A 21,736-nucleotide genomic window follows, 5' to 3' on the forward strand; every position below is an offset into this window, starting at 1 on the left:
GTTAAAGAGGCCTGGGTTTGTTGAGCACCTACTATGTGGCAGGCATTATTTTCCGGCTGTCCTGAAGTCACTAAGCCACACAAAGCAAATGGCCAGGTAACTGTATTTCTGTTTCCATGGGCCATTTTAGAACATTCGGAAATTAAACATAAACTTTGTTGTAAGTGTTCATGTTACACCCCTTTAAATTTATCTAAATTCAAGCTAAAGTCTCATTTATAATTAGTATAATTCTCTACTTGTTTTTCTATTCCCGTTACTTTCAAGGCAAAAAATACTCTGAAATATTTTATTGCAGCCATCCAGACATCAGTAAGTTCCTTCCTGGATGGTGTGCTTCTTTCTATCCCTATGATACTTTAACATTATTAAAGCATCTCATATATGGTTTTCCTATTCTCTCTTACCTCTTCCTCATTCTATTAGTATCATCTCATGCCAATACTTCTGATTTAAACAAGACAGGAAAAGAAGCAGAGAGTTGGTTATATTTACAATTGTTTACATTTCACTCAACAACTGTCTACATAGGGGGAAAAATCACCTGAGTATGAGGAATAGAAAACTACATAAAATAGTTTATAAATCAAAATGCCTTAAAAATGAAAACCCTTCAGCTCTTATCCAAAATAAATATTTATTTAAGTGTATATTACTACTGAACATTTATAAAAGTTAATGACATAGTAGGCCCAAAAGGAAATTTACAAATCTCCAAAATGTATACCACATAAGCCATTTGACCACAAAACATAAAAGCTCTAAATTAATAATAAAAATGAAAATTAAGCCACCTGAAAATTTCAATCATTCTCACAGGCCATAATCTTGTCATTTTCCAGTACATATCGAACTTAAAAGGATGGAACCAGGGAAGCGGACTTGGCTCAATGGATAGAGTGCCCACCTACTACATGGGAGGTCCAGGGTTCAAACCCAGGCCCTCCTGACCCATGTGGAGCTGGCCCATGAGCAGTGCTGTTGCGCACAAGGAGTGCAGTGCCACGCAGGGGTGTCCCCCGCATAGCGAAGCCCACACACAAGGAGTGCGCCCTGCAAGGAGAGCCACCCAGTGCGAAAGAAAGTGCAGCCTGCCCAGGCCACACACACGGAGAGCTGACACAGCAAGATGACGCAACAAAAAGAAACACAGATTCCCAGTGCCGCTGACAAGAATACAAGCGGACACAGAAGAACACACAGCAAATGGGCACAGAGAGCAGACAACTGGGGTGGTGGGGGGTGGGGAAGAAGGGGAGAGAAATAAATAAAAATAAATCTTAAAAAAAAAGGATGTAACCAAAACTATACTCAGAATAAAATTCGTAACTTATGATCTTTTATAATAAAAATAAAGAAATACAAATTTGTTTTTGTCTCAAAGAAGCAGAAAGATAGTAATCAACTAAGCCCAAAGCAAAAAATATAAACAAAGATTAAAAAAAATAACACTTTATAAAACAGATAAATCCAAAAGATAGTTGTTTGAAAAGGCCTGTAAAGTAACTGTTTAGACAATTTAATGGAAAAAATAAGAGATAATGCTTTTAGAATGATAAAGCAGCATAAACACCATCACAGTTAAGATTTAGAAGTATTAGAGACTATCAAGTACAAATCCAGCCTAAAAATGTGAAAATTTGAATGAAGTGCTTATTTTCTAGGAAAAGATAGGCTATCAAAATTGATTTAAAAAAATGTCTAATCTCTAAATTGACTAAGTAAAAGAAATTACCAAGAAAAATTTCTAAGAAAGACACCAGACTCAGATGAAGTTAATTTCTACCAAACCTTTTAGGAATATGTCATTTCCAGGACATTAGATTATCATGGAGGGTAAAAAATTTAAGTTCATTTTATGAGGCTGTTATACTATAGGTTTCAATACCTAACCAAGGCAGTGCAAGAAGGGGAAAAAAATGTTAACTGTTAACAGACACTGTCATTGCTCACTCGTATCCCCAGAATATAAAACTGTCAAGTATAAACTTATTTAGAAAGAAAGTTTTACTGAGGTGAATAGTAGAACAACCAACCAAGTAAAAAACCTGATTTCGAAGTCTTAAAGATTTTAAAGATTCTCTGTTTACAAAGGTCTATATCTTTAATAAACTTAATAAGAATCACCATCAGGATAAATAGAAGTTGAAATTTTATTCTAAAATCTAATGTTGTTTGTCCATAAAAAAAAAAATCAGAAGTAATAATTTCCTTTAAAAATGCCGAGAAAGAACAGTAATGGCAGGAGTAGGAAAGTATGGAGTTAGGGGCTCTCTCCACCAGAAATAAAAATCATGCTATAAATACAGTAATTAAAACAGTGTGGTTATAAAACAGATTAGTAGAGGAAAATACAAAACCTAGAACAGATATAAGCGAAGATAAAAATTAATTGCATTATAAAGAAAATATCTCAAATGGAGAGAAAGAATGGATTATTCAGTAAGTGATGTTGGGGCAACAGTCTAAATATTTTTTAAAAAGATAAATGTAAATCCCTATCTTAAGCCATAGTTTAAAATGGATTCATAAACCACAAAATACTATAAGAAAATGTAATTAAATTTTAATGTCATCTTAGGGAGAAAAAGGACATGCTTAGTGTGACACTAAAGCAAAAATTCTGATGGAAAAAAACATAAAATGGTAAAATTTTGTGTAACAAAATATACCTTAAGCAAGGTTAAAAGAGAAATGACAACTGGAAATTCTTACAACATATTTCACAAAGGGTTAATAAACAATTTATAAAGGCATCCTAAAACAAAACAAAAAAAAAGATCATCACTGGAGAAAAAGAAACAAAAGCACATGAACACGTCACTCACAAAAGAAAAAGTAAAAGGTCCAAGAAATATCTGAGAATAAAAGGCTAAGTTTTACCAGTGGTCAAAGAAACAGACATTTAAACAAGGATGAGATATTATATCATCTGGCAAAAATTTAAAAAGTGAAGTCACCTAGTGTTAGTGTGAACATGGATAAGGAGATACTCTGCTTTTAACAATTTAAGGTAAATAATTGAATTAATGTCACAGAATTTTTTTTATAAAATGTAAAAAATTATAACTGGCTTAAATACTCAACAATTGGTAATTGAGTAAATAAACTACCATATGGCCTTTAAAGATGATACATGTGATCTGTGTTTACTGACCTGAAAGTATTTTAAGTGAAAAATAAGATTCAAAACAAAATCAAAAAGTAAAATATCATTTTAAAAATACAAGATATTTATGGACAGAAGTTTGTATCAAAATATAAACTTTGGACATCTCTTGGTGGTATTATTATGATTATTTCTGTTTATCTCCCAAGTTTTCTAACTTTTCAACAATTAATATTTCTTAGTTTTAAGTGGTTTTTAATGGACCTATCTTAAGTGCCCCTATTTTAAATTAAATTCCACTTGTGCTTTTTAATAAACTAAACATTATGGAAGATGAAGATATAAATAATAAATAAACAAGTTGAAGTCTCCATTCAAGAGATACTTATAATCCAGCTGGTAAATCAAAATATAAGACACTGGCAATAATTCTAAAGAGAATATTCCTTTAGTGTAAGATCATTTATTCAACAAACATTTAATGAGCACCTACAATATGCCAGGTTTAGGGGTAGATGCAAAAGATACAGATATAAATAAGACTGAGACCTATCCTCAAGGAACTCACAATCTAGTGGAGGCATCAAATAATAAACCCCACCAAAAAGGCATTTCTGAAGGTAACGATATAAGCAAACACACAAAATAATAGACTAAGGGTCAGGGAGGAAACTGTTTTGGGTGGAGTTGAAAACTTGGTTTGGGGAACGGCAGAAGATGAGTCTGGATAAGTATGTTGGAGCCGTATGACACATGACCTCAAAAGACAGGGCAGGAGACAACATGGGATTCAGCAGATTCAAGAGGGATCTGGTAAATAACAACTAGCTTTTCTGCGGAAAAGTGTTCTGGTTTGTACCATTTGCTGATTTCTGTGGTATTTGCTAATACTACAGACTATCATGGCTGATTTCAAGCTATCAACATGCCACTGAAAACAGAGTTGGGAAAAGATGTGTAGCAGCACACCATTATATAGTGTATGTTCCATACAGATACGGTTGATACAAGTAACCTCAAAAGCACAGATGATTGTAAAAATGGCATAAAATAATTACGGGTGATGAATTTTGCCTTTATCTCAAAATAATTTATTAATTTAAAGTTTATATTTTAACTTTTAATTATGGCTATGTTTAACAACCGGCTCACAAAATTCCTAAAAACTTAATAATTGTCTCTTGTAAGACAATACCAGGCAGCTCTAGCACACCACTGAGAGGGACCATGGAAAGTTACTGGGAAAAAATAGGGCTTGATGAAGATTAATATGGTGGTAGTGAGTTTTTGCTTGTTTTCAAGTTTTTGTAAATTCCACTGCAATATTTTAAATGTTCTCATTTACAACTTAGCTGTCATCATCTCATTAGTGATAAAGTTGGCATAAATACACATGATAATTTTTCTTCACAAAATTATATTCACTACAGTAAAAACACAGAAAGTAATAAATGTTACAAGGATATAGACACACTCGAACCCTAATACATTGCTGGAGGGAAAAATAAAATGGTACAGCCACATTGGGAAACAGTTTAAGTTTCTTAAAAAGTTAAACAGGGGAGTAGACGTGGCTCAAGCAGTTGGGTCTCAGTTTGGCCCCTGGTGCCTCTTAAAGAAAAAGAAGGCAAGCAGACACCATGACCAGACATAGTGAGCAGACACAGCAAGACACAGTGAGCAGATCACAAGCAGAAAGATGAGGGAGCCATCTCAGGGGCATGGGGGGATATTAAAAAAAAAGTTAAACATAAATTTACCACTCAGTAATTTCACTTCTAGGTTTCTACCCAAGAGAAATGAAAACATATGTCTATACATACAAAGACCTGCTCACTGATGTTCATAGCAGCATTATTAATAACCAAAAAGTGGAAACCATCCACATATCCAGTAAGTGATAAAATAGACAAACAAAATGTGATATATATATACAATGGAATACTATTCGGCAATAAAAAGGAACACGACTGATGCATGCTACAACATAGATGAACCTCAAAAACATGCTACATGAAAGAAGCCAGACACAAAAGGCACATATGGTATGACTCAATTTATAAGATATTTTAAAAGAAGCAAAATTAATTGAGACAGAAAGTAGATTAATGGGTTGGAAGCCAGAGCTAGATTAAATGACGATTAAATGTAAATAAGAATGAGGGATTTTATTTGAGTAATGAAAATGTTCTAAAACCAGATTATGATGAGAGTTGCACTACTCAGTAAATTTACTAAAAGCGATTTTATTGTATACTTAAAATGGGTAAACTTTATTGTATGTAAAATACACCCGATTAAAATTGTTAAAAATTATATTCAGGGAAGCAGATTTGGCTCAACTGATAGTGTCCATCTACCATATGGGAGGTCCAGGGTTCAGACCCAGGGCCCCCTGACCCATGTGGTTAGCCGACCCACACGCAGTGCTGATGTGCGCAAACAGTGCTGTGCCACGCAGGGGTGCCCCTGCTTAGGGGAGCCCCACGTTCAAGGAGTGCGCCCTGCAAGGAGAGCTGCCCTGTGAGAAAAAAAGAGCAGCCTGCCCAGGAGTGGCGCCACACACACGGAGAGCTGACTCAGCAAGATGACGCAACAGAGACACAGATTTCTGGTGCTGCTGACAATAATGCAAGTGGACACAGAAGAACACACAGCAAATGGACACAGAGAGCAGACAACGGGGGTGGGGGCAAGGGGAGAGAAATTTTTTTAAGAATTATATTCAGCTAAGTTTTATTCATTAATTTTTGGTCATCTCTGTTTACAAAAGTGGTAAATCAGACTCAAGGACTTTGAGTAACTTGCTTAAGGTTAAATAAAGCTTTTGAAAAATGTACAACTCTTACCTCCAAATGTAAGTTTCTGCCTGCCAGTCCTCCACTGATTCAATACTAAAAAACAGCTGTGTCAAGTTCACTCTGCCACTTTGTTAGTGAGTCTATTTTCTGTTGACCAGGATACTTCCTTATTTATCCCCACCATATGTGGTTGCTCAATTTGATTGCTTTTCTGCTAGGGTTTCTGTGTCTAAAAGGAACAATGAAAACTTGGACTTTTGATTGGTTCATTCATTCATATATTCAACAATATTTATTGCGTACCTACTATATGCTAGACATGCTTCTACACACTAGGGATACAGCTGTGAACAAATCCATCTGGTAAAAAATTTTTTTCTTTATCCAAAAAAAGTGTGACCACTACAGCAATTTCATTTCACCAGGCAGGATGTTCATTTACCTCCATGGTCTTATCTCAGGACTATGTCACAACACCAGTACTATGTCATAATTTAGTAGGAACATCAATCATGATTGGCTCATTGATGACGATATGCTCATTGGACTTGGTGAACAGAAAGTATCAAATATCCAAAATGTCTTAGTTAAACACCTCAGTGACTGAAGAGAAGAGATGAATTCCATGAAAATTCAGAGATTACTAATTCATTGAGCCTGTGGAAATCTCTAATAACAGACTCAGACTATAGTTCCCAGAAGTGACAGTAAACTTCTTTGGGCAAATAACTATTCTCCTTGTGATATAGCTCCTGGTTTGTTATTGGATCCTGGTAGAGAATGAAAATCTGGTTATGGGAAATTAACTGATTATGAGTCCTGAGCTGCCCATATGAATTAGCTGCAGTCGGATTGACCTCTCCTTAAATTTGGATGTGCACAGCAGCTCTCCATCACCAAACTGAAGTGGCCCATATAAAATCAGACTCAAGCATGTCCTGAAGGCACAAGAAAGTTTTTCAAGTGTCTCAAATTTTCATAGCACCTAAGGTTGCTGCAATGTCACTACTCCTTATTCCCACACATGTAACTTCTTAGGGATTTCCCTATGGCCAGGGAAGAAAAGATTCAGGCCTGATTTATTGATGATACACGCAATATACTGGTACAAATGGTACTAATGTGATGGTAGCATTGGAGCTCTCCTCAGTGCTGGCCGTGAAGGACAAGTGGGAAGATAAATCTTCTCAATGAGCAGAACCTTCAGCAGTACATACAGTTGTCCATTTTGTCTAGAGGGAAAGATGCCCATAGATGCAGATTCACAGACAGAGCCTAAAGGTTTGGTTTGATGAGGAGGAAAATGAAAGAAATAAGATTGGAGGATTGATGACAAGGGGGTTAGGTTGATGGGAGAGGTACATGAATGGACTTCCACAATAGGCTCACGGTTGAGGTTACTTGTGCTTACTAAAGGGTCCCCACTGCAGAGGACACCCTCAATAATAACATGGAAAAGAAGATGAGTACTACACATGTTAATTGGCTTTTCCCCCCAGCCTCACTATTGTTTCTCAGCAGGTTCCTGAACAAACGGTCATGGTGTGAGATGGATATTATGCATGGGCTCAACCACATGAACCTCCTCTTAGCAAGGCAGATCTGGTTACCACCACTACTGAATGCTTAAAATACCAGCAGCAGGGACCCAGGCTGAACCCTCTATAGAGCTCCAAACCTAAGGGGCAAGGGTGGATTTGCTCCTGTTGATGGTTTGATTATACTGAACCTCTTTCATTATGAAAATTGGTAGCAATTTTTTTCACTAGAATGGATATTTATTCTGGATATAGATTTTACTTTCCTGCTGTACTTCTATCAGTAATACCTCCTGTGGACTTACTTACAAACTTAGTTCACTCACAGTGTTCCACACACTATTGTTTCTGGCCGAGGATGCTATAGGTCATTTCTTATGGGAATCATTGGTATCACCACAATCCAGGACCAGCTGGCCTCACAGAACAGTGCAACAGTCTACTGAAGACCCAGTGTGGAGCCAGCTGGAGGACAACATTGTAAGAGGTAATGGTACTAGTCCAGAGAAAATGGTATATGCTTTGAATCAGTAACAAACACATGGCATTGTTTCACTCATTACATGGGTCCAGCAATCAAAAAGAAGTAGCAGGAATGTAATTTCTCACACTACCCTCTTCTACGACATCACACAAAATTTTTGCTTCTCATCTCCTCATCTTTGGGCACTGCTGGTTTAGAAGTTTTACTACCCAAGGGAGGAATGTTTACATCAGGGGTTACCATAATGGTTTGAGAGAACTAGAACTGTAATCTAGCCATTCAGGAGTCCTATGCCACGGGACCAATAAACAAAACATTGTGTGGCCTGGGATAATTTATCCTGAATATAAAGGGAAAATAGTATTGCAGTTAAACAATGGAATAGGAAAGAGTATGTCTCAACCTAAGACATCCTCTAGGGTTCTTTCTAATCTTGCATGGTCGTAAAGGTTAAAAGAACTCTACTACATTCATTATGTCAGAACTAAAAAGGGCTCAGATACCCAGGAAAGAAGTTTTGGGCCATCTCACTAGGAAAAGGATGTTGAATTGCTGAGATGCTGCTTGAGAGTATAGGGCCTAGGATCTAGGTAGTGGAGTAAGGAAATTATAAATTTAACCTCATAATCAGCTGTAAAAACAGGGGCTGTTATCATATCCATATTTTCTTCCAGCTCTGTGATGTGTATATTTGTATATTAAGCCATTTCCCTTTTTTCTCTCTCCCTGTTATTTTATATAGGGTGTGTTAATGATTTGTGCTTTAGTTCATAAATAACATGTACATTAACTTGTACAAAACTGTTCCCTAATTCTTTCTCTCTCTCACGTGGTCCATGGAATAAATTCTTCATAGAAGTTAAGTTCCAAGAATAAGTCTGCATTTCCAGATGAACATCAAACTCCCTTTTATTGGATGAGAACTATACAAACCAGCGTGTTTCTCTTTGCCGTGGTTGTCAAGAAGCTCAGAGCTTCCTGGAAACTCAATTGTCATTCTTTATTCACCTAAGGTTTCTAGGACATTTCTTTCTTTCATCAGTTCTTCTAAATGGTTTCTGATCAGTGTTTTTCATTTTAACTTTTCCTGTACTGGTTTATACACATTTCAGTAGTACATGTCACTTGGATACCTTCTTATATGTAATTAAGTAAATATATACGTAAGTAAATAAAGGCCTGCCTTGAGCAAAGGAGTTCGCTGCTTTCCACACAATGGCCTGTTCATTCAACCAGTGTTTGTTGAGGGCTTACCGTGTGCAGCCACTGCAGTCCGGGACTCCTCATCAATGTGCACAGTCAGCGGGTCCTTAGACATTCCTATGATTTCATGTCAGATGTCTCACTGTCAAGCCATGAGCAATGCTTTGGGGTAATGCTCTCTTCTTATCTAGATTTTAAAGTCTAGTCTATTTCTTTTTTTTTCTTTTGAAGCTTTTTATTTATTTTATTTTATGGTTTTATTTTTGCATAGTAAGTTCTTTCCATTTTAATAACAATTTAAGTATATCATTCATACATGAACGTACATAAACAAATGTATAGTAAAAGTTGTGAACTTACAAAACAAACATGCATAGCATCATACAAGGCTCTCATACATCAACCCACCACAATCACATATTGTTGTGAAAAATTTGTAATAAACTTGTCTATTTCTGATGGTATTCCTCACTGTGTCCTCTAGGGTCTGCCTTTCACCCATGGGTAACTTTAGGTACAAATCTACTCTTAGATAACATCTTACAATTTCCAAAATTTCTGATAAATTCTATATTTACCATATGTTAGGTTAACTGCAACCTCATAGCTTTTAGAAGCTACCTTAAAGAGCTAAGGACTTTCTTCACTTTGAAATGAACATGTGAATTACGTGGTTTGGGGCAAGGGTAATGCTATAAACTGAACACACACACTGTAATCTCTGCAAATATGTGTTTCTCTATTATAAAATAATTGGCCTTTTAGCTTATAAGTCAGCAGCTTAAGAATTTGCTTAGTAAAAGTAAACTGATTGGGCTGGATACAATCTACACATAGCTGTTAGACTGAATTACGGGCCCAGATTAGCCATGTTCTGAATCTTAATCTGCATGCCCATGGTGTGAATCCATTGTAAATAAGATCTCTTGAAGATGTTCTGGTAGTTAAGGTGTGGCCTAACTGAATGAGGTTAGGTCTTCATCTGTACTGGGGGCTCAAAAAGCAAAAAACTCAGAAGAGCAGAAGAAAGAGAGGACATCTCTATGTGACAGAAAAGCCAAGAAACCCCAAGCCTCCTCAGCCGCCAACGACAGAACGCTGGTCCTTGGGCAGAAACAAGCCTTGCCAATAGCTTGATGTGGCCTTCTGGCCTCTGAAACAGTGACCCAAAGAATGCTCGTTGTTTAAGCCAGTTCATGGTGTGGTATTTGTGGTAGCAGCTCAGGCAAGTTAAGGCACTGCCTTTTCTCTTTTTCTATTAACTTAGGAATAATATTTGTCTAATATAATTACAATTGCCCATATGTAAAATGATTGACTTTCTTCCTCTTTTTTTCTAAATTGATGTTTCCTCCTTCTTGCCTCCTTATTTTTCCCGTGTATATATTCTTTCATTCACTCAACATTTTAAAAGGTACCTAATGTGTGCCAGAAACAATGCTCAGGATAAACAGATGAATATGGCACAGTTTCTAGACTCCAGAAGTGGACATTTGTGGAGAGCCTAATGTGCAGACAATAATTACAGCCCTGTGACAAATGACAAGGCAGAAGCACCATGGACGCCTAAAGATGTTTCTTCACCTGCCCTCCCAGCTGAGTGGCGCGTTGGGGACAGTGACCCGACTTCATAATGCCACAAAAGGTCATCAATCTATCATGTTGGGTGAGTTGCTTTCAGAGCAGACACAGTTTTGGAAAGCCACACTAATTTTTTGACAAATTCACATTTTCTATATAGTTTAGATAGTAAAATTAGTACCTCGGAGTAGAATTTTAAGTAAAAGACATGTGTCTCAAGTATAGCATATAGAATTATACAAAAGTACTGAAGAACTCCCTTAGGAGTCCTGAATGTCCAACGTGGCACTCTAGAATCCTCTGCCAGCCAGTGAAATGATGTTAATAAAAAACAGTAATTGGCCCCTGAAGGACTGCCTTGGGGGATGTACAGAGCAGATACTCAACAGCGGCAACAAGCGAGCAAGGGAGCATATAATTATTTATATAGATCAAACGATGTGACACTTTGGGCTTGTGGAATGGGTTCAGATAATTAAATTGTGTTACAAATGCATATTTTGAGAAGATAACATTTCTGTACCCCTCAAGCGACTTCCAAGAAATCTATTTACGTTTCCTGCTTGATACTCTTTTCTCTTGTATCAGTGACTAGCAGCGAGTGTGAGCGGCAGCCGGGTGACGACTCAGCCAAAACATTTCTACCAGAAGCAAATGCAGTCTCTACTCTCACTAACACACAGGACTGAGGGTGGGCTCACTTCAACAGACAGAGTGACAGTTCCTTCAGAAGAGCAAAGCAAAGAACGCTTTTGGCTTGGTGTCCTGAACGGCTTTTATTAATGTATCAGTTTTACTTAGTCCTCTCTTCAACAAAACAAAAACCACTGCTCTAGTTTAGATGCGGTTACCTCTCAGCGTTCCCCCTATCCAAGTTCGCCATCTACAGGTCATACAGTTTACAAATTACTGGTAAGGTCTTCAGAAGACTGCATGTGAGAATTCACATGGGCCTCTGTTTAGGTAGTTCATATAGCTTACTATTGATTGGTGACACAATTAATCGTTATTTATAGTATACCTAAGGTCTTGTTAAATATTTACTGGACTAATCTTTCATATTTCTCTACCACTTGCGGATCTATGCTAAAAAGGTAAGAATGAAGAGGAGTGATTAAATACACATTTTAGTGCCATGTTTCTCAATGTTTTTGATACAATTCATGCTCCTTTCTGGTTAACATAAAAACATCACACTTTGCATTAATGGCGCATAACAAAAACACTGGCATACAAAATAATACCTACCATTTACTGAGCTCTTAGCTTGATGCCATTGCTCTAAGAATTTACAGACATCTCATTTACAGCAAATTTGTGAAGAATTACTGTTCTCATTTTACAAATGAGAAATCTGATACTGCAAGAGGTTAAGCCACTTGGCCAAGGACATGGGACCAATCAGTTAGTTGCAGAGTCTATTTTGGAATCCAGATCTGTCCCTCTTCAAACCCGTGTTCCTGACCAACACACCATACTGTCTCCAAGCAAGTTTTTTTTTCAATATTTCAAACCTAGAATAATAATCTATGTCCTTTTGATTTATTCCTCCTCCCATCCCTACTACGAGGTTCTATGTACCCTCCTTCACAGGGGGTGTCTCCTTAATCCTTTAGTGAGCAGGAAAGAATGACCCTTTTCCTAGACCTGCTGTACAGTAATGGAGAGTATGACCAGAAACTACAAAGAAGTCTCCCGCACCACAGACTTAGTCCTATGGCATTCCAGAAGTCAGAGGAGAAGCTACGACTACTTTGCCTGGAGCTTAAGCTGGCAAGGGCCTCCTGATCATACCTGACCCTTTCCGCGTTCAATCAGCAATACCTTGGTTTATGTTCCCGTAGGGGCCGAGGTCCTCCCTCCAAAAGGGTCCTCAGGTTAGAGGTTCTGTCATTTTTTTAAAGAGGATTACTTTTCAGAGGATCACCAAACTTTATTTTGGGGGAGGACCCCTTAAATTTGAGTTTCTACTCTTTTCCCTTTCCCCAAAAGGTGAGGTTCATTTAGGCAAGGTGTACACATGTCCACTTGTGAAATTCAGGGATTTCTGGACAGGTCACCAAGATTTGGGTTTGATGAAGACCCTAGCTCCCTAGAGACAAGGAGACTTTGAGGACTGATGATTGGAATCCCTGGATTAAGAGATTCATAGGTTTAATTTAGGTGCAAGAATTAGAGCATAACCTTACTAGTTTTAGCATGACGAGTAATTTATTGGATAGACAGGGCTAGCTCATGGACATGAGGACAGGAAGTGTACCGATCTCAGAGTCAGAAAGTAGAAAGCCACTGGAGGCTAACGTAATCTCCCCATTCCCCCATCCCTCCCCACCTTCTCTTTCTTTCTCTTTCTGCTTCAATGGTCTCTGTTTTATTTGATTATTCATTATGCAAAGATTTATTGAGTACCTACAATGTGTCAGGCACACTACATTCTGGGAATACAGAGGTGAACAAAACACACAAGGTTTGCTTTCTTCTTTAGAATTCTAAAGTCCTTCTTTACCTCATCCACTTACGATGGTCTTACATGACCTCTCCTTCCCATCCTCAAAAGAACCTAACTTAGTCTGTATCCTCAGTTCAAAGACAACATCTTACGGAAACACGTGGCTTTGTTACCTCTGGCATCAGCTTTCCACCCCTGGTCCATCAATTAGAGCAACAAAGGCAGTGATGCATGGAACAATCTCAGCAGTCCTGGGAACAAAGAGCAAAGTGTGTGAAAATGCCATGTTGGTAAGGAGGAAATGACTGGTGAAAGAAATGATGATCACCTCCACTACAAAGACATTCAGAGAAAAGGAGATGAAGAAAATTTCCATAAACTTGAGGACAGGAGGTAGGAAACTGAGGTAGGAAAGGATTCCAGGACATACGGCCCATTTGGGGATACTAGTTTGAGTCTAAATGGAAGTATCTGATTAAGACACTGGTTGTTCAAACACCCTCCAAGGGGAACGTTGGTGAAATTCCTTAGGGAGGGAGAAGGATGAGAGAGAAATATAAACTTTAAAAACAAGGTCCTCCTTGGAAAGACTGAAAAACTTGTAGTTGCTTAAAAGTTCAAATTATCTAAGATTGTCTGAAAAGTTTGTGAACTCTGGAGGGAAATCATCCTTCAATTTTGAGAGCAGCAGATAGAGAACAGTGACACTGCAGTAGTTGCTTGTGAAGATTGGATGTCATCATGAAAAGACAGGGTTAGGAAGGTGTGGCAGTTTGAGATTATGAATCCCCAAAAGAGAGATTATGTTTATAAACTAATCTATTCCTCTGGGTATGATACCCTTTGATTGCATTAGATTCAGGTGCCATGTCTTTGATTAAATTGCCTGCTAAGATTAGAACTTTGATTAGACCACCTTAGTAGGGCATGGTTCAGATTGAGTCCCCAGGCCCTTGGTGGACTGATATAAACAGACACTCACTCAAGAAGACACAAGAAAGAGGAGAAAGCTATGTCATGTTTGGTCCTGGGACCCCGGGAAGAGATGAGCCATTCGCCTGATAGTTTGCAGCTGAAGAGAACAGAGCAGCTGAGCAGCTGAGAGGGACCATAAAAAATGAGCCCTATGCCAGAGACTGATAGAGGAAGCCTTGAGAGACCAGGCAGAGATCATCAGCAACCATCTTGCTTCAACACATGGCAACTGACTTTGGTGAGAAAGCGGCCTTGAGTTGGACTCTTTAGGGCCTTGTAACCGTAAGCTTTCACCCCAAATAAATAAGCTTTATAAAAGCCAGCGGATTTCTAGTACTTTGCATCGCACCCCCTTGGCTGACTAATACAGAAGGTTAAACGTTAAGATGTGCAATAACAAAATTCCATGTGACTGTAGCTCAAGCTTTATAGTCACTAGGGCTGGCAAAACAGGAGTTATAATAACAAATGTAAAAACAGACTCCACCCACATGTGGAGTTTGAACTTCCAACTTGAATATCCTCAAGTACCTCAGTTCTAACACTCTGACAAGATATTTCAGGTTAATTCCTTCCCTTCAAGGAAATGTCCAACTATAAATTTCTAAGGAAGTGTTTAATTTGACCAAATTTATCAGCATGATGTACTTTGAACTGTAATTCCATTTACCATATTGAGAAAAAAAATCATGGCTGGTAAAAGTTCTTACAGTGTCTAAAGTTTTTAAGAACTTTCAGTGAAATCTGTTATGTAGCAAAAGGCTGCAGGGATAAAGAACTGTACTAATGTAATAGTAACTTAGTGAGATGAGCATTGATGAGGCTGTTTGGATTTAAATAGTGCTTATTTTGGATAGTAAGCCCCAGAATCACTTTCCATGAGGGGATGTGTTTTGAAATTTTGTTATAATTAATGCCAGATGGTTTACAAATCTTAGTTCCCATTTCCCCTCTGCTTTTCCTCCCCACAGGGCCTGAAATTTGCAACTGTTTCCTCAGAGGACACACTCCATTTGCCTCTCTTTTGTTCCTCAGTGGTTCCCCTTCTTGCTAATTAATTTGACCCAACAAATATTTGCTGAGCCCCTGTGATATGCCAGGATAATCAAAATCTTTAACAGCACTTTTTGGGGACAGAAAAACCACAACAGGCCTGAGCATCTCTGCCAGTTCTTGCTGAGCATGTCATGAATACCAGACCCAAACTCTCTTTGCTGGATCCATTTCTCAGGATTATGTTTGCAGAAACCTTGAGGGATGACGTAATGTCTTCCTCTGGGACAAAGAGCAGGCTTGTTATAAAGGCGGTGGGTTTCCCAAGTTCACAGTTCTTTGGCTTTAACACAAACCCATTCACTTCACCCACTTGGACCATTCAGTATTACTGCAGTGGGAATCGAAGTTTATAGGGGGGCCTGATGCAAGCATGATGCTCTTGCTGCTTATTGTGCTGTGAGTAATAAAGTCCTTTGTCTCTGATCCAGGGGTCTCATGCTTTCTGCCCATGTCCAAGAAACAATAACAGGCAGGCTTATTTGTTTGTACAGAAAGCAAAATCAAATCCTAGACCCTGACAAACTTAATTTCTCTAATAAAAACCCCTTCCTCCGTGAAGTTTCCTGCAATGAGCCTAAAAGTCCATCCTAACAGAAACAGGACAAAAATGTCAATTTTGTTATAAATTTGTTTTGCACTTTTTGTGTTCTCCCAAAGTTATAGCCTCCATATTACAAATCCCGTGCTCTTCAAAACTATGAGTTCTTAAAAATGAAGATCTGTGGCAATTTTCTTCCAACAATTCACACTTACAAAGTTTCCTGGGTGCCAGCTATGAGCCAGACTTTGTAAGGATACAAGGATGAATAAGACACAGTCCCAGAACTTTTAGGGCTCAGAATTTAATAGAGATGACAGACATAGTGTGCGTCTCAAATACAAGACCGAGCATGATCAGACATCGTTGAATTTCAAACAAAGAATGGGTGAGGGAATGACTAATTGTTCAGAGACAGGATGCTTTAGCTAAGTTAGGCTTTGTTCAGAGGGTCAATTATGAACTAGACCTTAAGGGATGAAAAATCCTCCAATAAGTGAAAATAATAGGGGAAATAAGACTGAGGGGCCAGGAGAGGTGGTGTGAAGATTTGCATTTCAGACAGAAGGGGTGGAGTGGGGGGCATGCCATGAGCAGGCACAGAAGGACCTGGTAAGCATGATTGGAGTCAGCAGGTAATCCAGGGTACCTAGCTCACGATTGGGAGATGCTGAGTACAGACTAGCTCTGTTTGAGATGACCATGGAACAATAGATGGCGGGAAGATGTGGGCTAAACTCAAGAGAGAGATGAGAAATGGAGATGGATTTGTGAATCATCCACATGGAGGCAAGAGTTGAAGTCACTGTATGAGATTAAAAGAGACCAAGGGAGGGTATGTAGAAGAGACAGAGTGCTACTCAAGGCACAGGTAGGGGAAAGTGACCTGCACAAGAAGCAGTTAGGAATGCAGAGACCCAGGAAGGTGCAGAGACAGGGTACTGCCCCTAGCAACAAGTTCTGTAGGAAAGCCCAGAGTAAAGGCTAGGAAGTGGCAACTAGATTAGATGACTGGGAAGTTCTTGTTGATCTTGTAAACAGCAGAGGGTAGACCACAATAAATTGATGGATGACTCTTAAGGGAATAAGTATGGACTACTATTTTGAGAAGCACTGCTTTTATTAAAGGAAGAAGAAAGATGAGATAGACTGAAGGGAAGGGAATGTTTCTTAAGAATCATTAGGTTTGAATATGCTTGTAGGCTAAAGAGGTGTCTGAAGACAAAAAGAGGAAAAGAAAAGGATAGAGAGGGAATATGAATAGTGAGAAATATCACAAAAGAGGTAAAAAGGAGTAGGCTAAAGAAAACAAGGAATAGGCTTGAGTATGAGTCAGAACATTGTTTCTCTGAGGCAGAAGGGAAAGAGAAAAGAATGGCTAATGGTTTCTAAAAAATCTGAAAGTTCACCATAGATAACCTGTCTCCTAAGTGAAATAGATAGAAACTTGGAAGTTAGAGTGACATGAGTGTTAGGCTTAAAAAAAGAGGGATTCTAGATTGAAATAGGTGCTATGGAGATTTGGAAAGACAATTAAGGGTGGATAAAAGGATAAGCATCATCAAGAGGCCAGCTATGGTTCATCAGTAATGGATCCAATCAGAGTCAGCTCTGGGATTTTCTCAGCTCTGGTCTAGACAGCTGAGCCAATCCAGGTCTGGGGAGTGCAAGCAATGGAGGTCAAAGGGACAACATAAAAATGTAAAGTGCTTGTAAAGACATAGTTAACCTATTCATCTAAGGAGTCTAGACTCTGAGGATAGAGAGGCAAGAAGTCTGTTCATAAAGACTGCGTAAACTTGGAATTTGGGTACTGGAAATGCCAAGGAAGATAATGGAGAATGGAGAGAATAAAAAAAGAAGAAGTAGGGGGTTAAATCTACATAATACTACTTTTAGTATTTACTTACCATACTCTTTTCTATCATGTTTACTATTGAATATATTTACTCCCTATACTATTTTCAGGTTTGAACCTCAGATTTAAAGTAGATCAAGAGAAATGTCTATGATTGGGCCAATGACTGACATGGAGTGCACTAAAACTGAGGTGGTCAGGGAGGCATGGGGCATTTTACAACACTTTAACAAATTGGCAAAGTCTTTTACTGCTGCACAGCAACTACTCAAATACTCATTGGCAATGTTATCACATTCACGAGTCTGTAAAGTATACCTTATCTATTTTATTTATTGTTAAAGGAAACACAGAATAAAAATGGGTAGTGAGAACTTATGATATATATATTTTTCGACCCTATTTTCAATTTCCAACTTTTTCACTGAACCCAAACGAATTTTTGGGGGGCCCTGTGGTAAACTGATTTCCATTTTTTGTTTTTCTCCATTGTAACTAAAGAATTAATTGTGGCCCTATTATTTAACATCTACCTTTCCTACTGTAACATAAACATCAAAAGGTAGGGAATGTGTCTGTTTCATGCCCGACCACACTCTGAGTACATGGCATAATTCCTGGCACACACTAGGTTCTCAAAATATTTGTTGTTAAATATTTATAGACTTGATTTGAGCAACCTCTGTTAGTTGCTTAACCCTATGCATTGCTTGCTGTATATTCAATAAATTGGACATTTGAAATATTTTTTAAAAGATGACTTTTATTGTCTCAGGAATGTCATCAGATTTTCCGAAAATTCTCTGTCTGACCAGAAAATGAGTCAATTCTAGATGCTAGTTTAGATGTCAGCACCAGCAAATGTCTACATCATTCACATCACTGTCTGTCGTTATACCTTTCTTCAATTTAAGACCCTGTAAATTAGTTGTTCTTTTCAGTGCCTCACCACTGCCCTCTTCTGGTTACACATAACAGTGTAAGCCTAGAGACATCACTTTTAACTGTGTGTGTATTTTCACTTATTAACCAAGACAAATGCGGCACTCTACAGAACACAAAAATTGTCTGTCTCAAGACTTATTAATGTGCTAGGGAAATAGAAAGCTTTCATGAAACATTAAAAACAGTGATACATATTACTTACCTGACCAATAAATAATCCCTTTGAATTCCACTTCTATAAAAATCTATTTACCTTTTTGAATTTCATTTTAGAAAAAAAAAAAGTTCACTGATCCACTGTCTCAAAAACAAAAAAAATCCACTGTCTCAAAATCTGTGACACTTCAATTTAGCAGTGATGAAAATTACTTTTGTACCATCTATGGAGAATGGGTTTGCCAAGCAACTTAATATTGTCTATGACATTTCAGGGCATGTTTAAACTGCTTGGAAGGAAAAAATACTAAACTACTAGGGCATTTTAGAATGGCAAAAAATATAAAGGAGATAGTGATAATTTAAAAGATCATGATCTGTTTATTAAATGCATCTCTGGTTCTTCACTTGCAAATAATGCAATGTTTCTGAGCATGCACAGCGCATGACTCTAAGCCTCTGTACATGCTATTCTCTTGACCCTCTTATTCTCACTACACATCCTGCAGTCAACAAACTCTACTAACTTTAACTCAGTCTCTCTTCTTACTGCCTGTCCCAGGCTCTCGGTCCATCAGCCTCCAAACTCTTTCCCATACTCTATCCTTCATCCAAGCTAGATGGCTTGTTAAAAAAAAAAGAACTGTTAACTGTGTCTCCTCCCTACTCAAAACCACCTGCTGGCTTGTAGTTGCAATCCAAATTCCTGAACTTGGCATGGAGGTCCCAATTCACCTCACTCAGCGCTACCTGTCACCCAGTGTAGCTTCTGCTCTTGTGAACTTGCCCTGAAGTGCTTTGCTCTCGACCTCAACTCTGGCAGTGCTTGGCACCAGTCTCTGTCATACACTGGTTTGCTTAATTGTGTCCCAATAAACTGAGGCACCTGAGGGTGGCTACAATGTCTCCTGCATTCTCTTTCCTGTCTCCAGCACCCTGCACTGCAACCAGCACACAGTGGATGCTCAGTGCAGGTTTGTGAATGAATGAAGGAATGAATGATCCTCTTTCCATTTTTATCTAATGAAATCCTCAGCTCTCAAGTCTTGGATTGTAACGCTGACTCTCTCAATCCTCTCTTCACTCTTGACTGGCAGAATTCATTGCTACCACAACGTTTTGTCATGTTATAGTTAGCTATATATGTCTCTGTCTTCCATAATAGGTAATAAGTGCCAAAATCATGAACTTCATTAGCAGAAGGTCTTGGGTTTGTAGCTTAGCCCCATCACTCTATCTGTGTTACCTTCAGCATGTAACTTGACCCTTCTGAAATGAACACTAGTTTCCTCATCTCCGGATGGGCTAACACCACTTCCCCACAGAAGTGATGCAAGGATTCAGTTAGAAAGTGAAAGTCATGGCACATATCAACCTTTTATTAAATGTTAGTATTTATCCATTTTCCCTGGGGATATCTAATTTACCTCACTATACTCTATTTATAACATTAAAATATACATTGTAATTCTCCATTCTCACCTGGGGCTGTGGAAGGTGAGAGTACTCATTTAACTAACATTTTAAAACAGCAAAATATAAAACTGTCCTAAACTGTGAAAGAAGCTATATTAAAAAATCATTAAGGAATAATCAGAAGAAAATATACCAAAGTGGTAAAAGTGTTTGCCTCTAAGTGGTCCTTTCTAAAATTATTTTCCTCTTTTTTTCGTATTCTCTACAATAACTATGTATTACTGTATAACTAGGGAAAAAACATAATTCAGGGAAGCAGATGTGGTTTAAGTGACAAAGCTTCTGCCTACCATTTGGGAGGACCTGGGTTCAATCCCTGGGGCCTCCTGGTGAAAAAGAAGAAGAGAAAGCATGCCCACACAGCAAGCCCGCGTCCACACAGGGAGCCAGTGCCCGCATAATGAGCCAGTGCCTGCATAAGTGAGTCATGCAGCAAGATGCTGATGCAACAAAAGAGAGTCAAGGGGAAAGTCAAGGTGAAACACAGCAGAAACCAGGAACTCAGGTGGCGCAATTGACAGGGAACCTCTCTCCACATCAGGAGTCTCCAGGATCGAATCCAGGTGAATTCTAGAGGAGAGAAAATGAGAAGAGAAGACAATACAGACAGCAAAAACAGCAGGGTGGGAGGAGGGGGGGGATGAATAAATAAATCTTAAAAAAATAAAAAAATAAAGACATGCTGCTTCCTTAGGGCGGTGGGGAACAGCAAAAAATAAACAAAACATAATTCAAAAGCTTCATATGAAAACTTACACAAAAGTTGTGTTCATAAAATTTTAATCCATTCCTGATGTAGAAAAACTTTCCGGCTAAGAAAATCAATCAATAAATAAGCACAGAGGAAAAGAGAAAAATCGTTTTTTTGGTTATAACAAGTGAATAGACAGTGCAAGGAATAATAATCTTTCCTCTTTATTTCTTGCATTACATCATAAATATTGTTGCATGCTTTCTAAATGAAACATTCAGATAAGAGAACAGAGGAAGCTCACCTTTCTGTACCCCAAACAAAAGTGGAGAATTACAATAGTATCATGATTGTCAGTCACCTTAGATATACAATGCAGAGAAATGTCAAGAGTTCTGGATGGTGACAAATCCCTTTTGGTCTCCTCTTTTTTAAATAGGGAAGGGTGTTTCAAATCTTTCCTTGGACTTTTGAAACAGCTCAACTTTAAAGGAGAGAAACTTCACCATTGTAGGTCTAAACTACCAGTGGTGTAATATTGGATAATTTTGTATTAAAGGTAATTTTATAAAGAGACTTTGCTGAAAAAAAATCCTTCTGGTTGTTAACTTTTCCTTGAAGTTGTGAAACTTTTTTTCCCTGATGTTAAAAAAAACAAAGTCAGATTTATTACTTTTGGAAATGGCCAGAAAGAGGGTATCCCTCCAGTTATTGTTCAAAAATTTCCCTTAAGGAGTTTGTAATAATAGTCACTACCTTATCACATGTTAAAATGACAATACATCACATTAGTTTTCAAACATCCTGCAACCTCCTCAAGGCGCAGTTGGTTATTCTTCTAAAGCTCCTGAACGACTGAGTCTGGTTAAACAGCTC

General features: G+C 38.1%; 1 protein-coding gene across 5 annotated transcripts in view; it reads right to left on the reverse strand.

Moving 5' to 3' along the window:
* Positions 1–21,736, reverse strand: part of ALPK1 (alpha kinase 1) — a 130,220-nt gene that overhangs the window by 97,776 nt on the left and 10,708 nt on the right. For 3 of the 5 annotated variants that reach the window (XM_023585320.3, XM_071215055.1, XM_071215062.1), the window contains one exon: positions 13,339–13,416. The exons of the other annotated variants lie outside the window; for them this stretch is intronic. The gene's annotated coding sequence lies outside the window, so the exon portion shown is untranslated. The remainder of the gene's footprint in view (positions 1–13,338; positions 13,417–21,736) is intronic. 5 annotated transcript variants of the gene reach the window in all.

Source organism: Dasypus novemcinctus, chromosome 1 (assembly GCF_030445035.2).
Source record: "Dasypus novemcinctus isolate mDasNov1 chromosome 1, mDasNov1.1.hap2, whole genome shotgun sequence".
Lineage (NCBI taxonomy): Eukaryota > Metazoa > Chordata > Mammalia > Cingulata > Dasypodidae > Dasypus > Dasypus novemcinctus.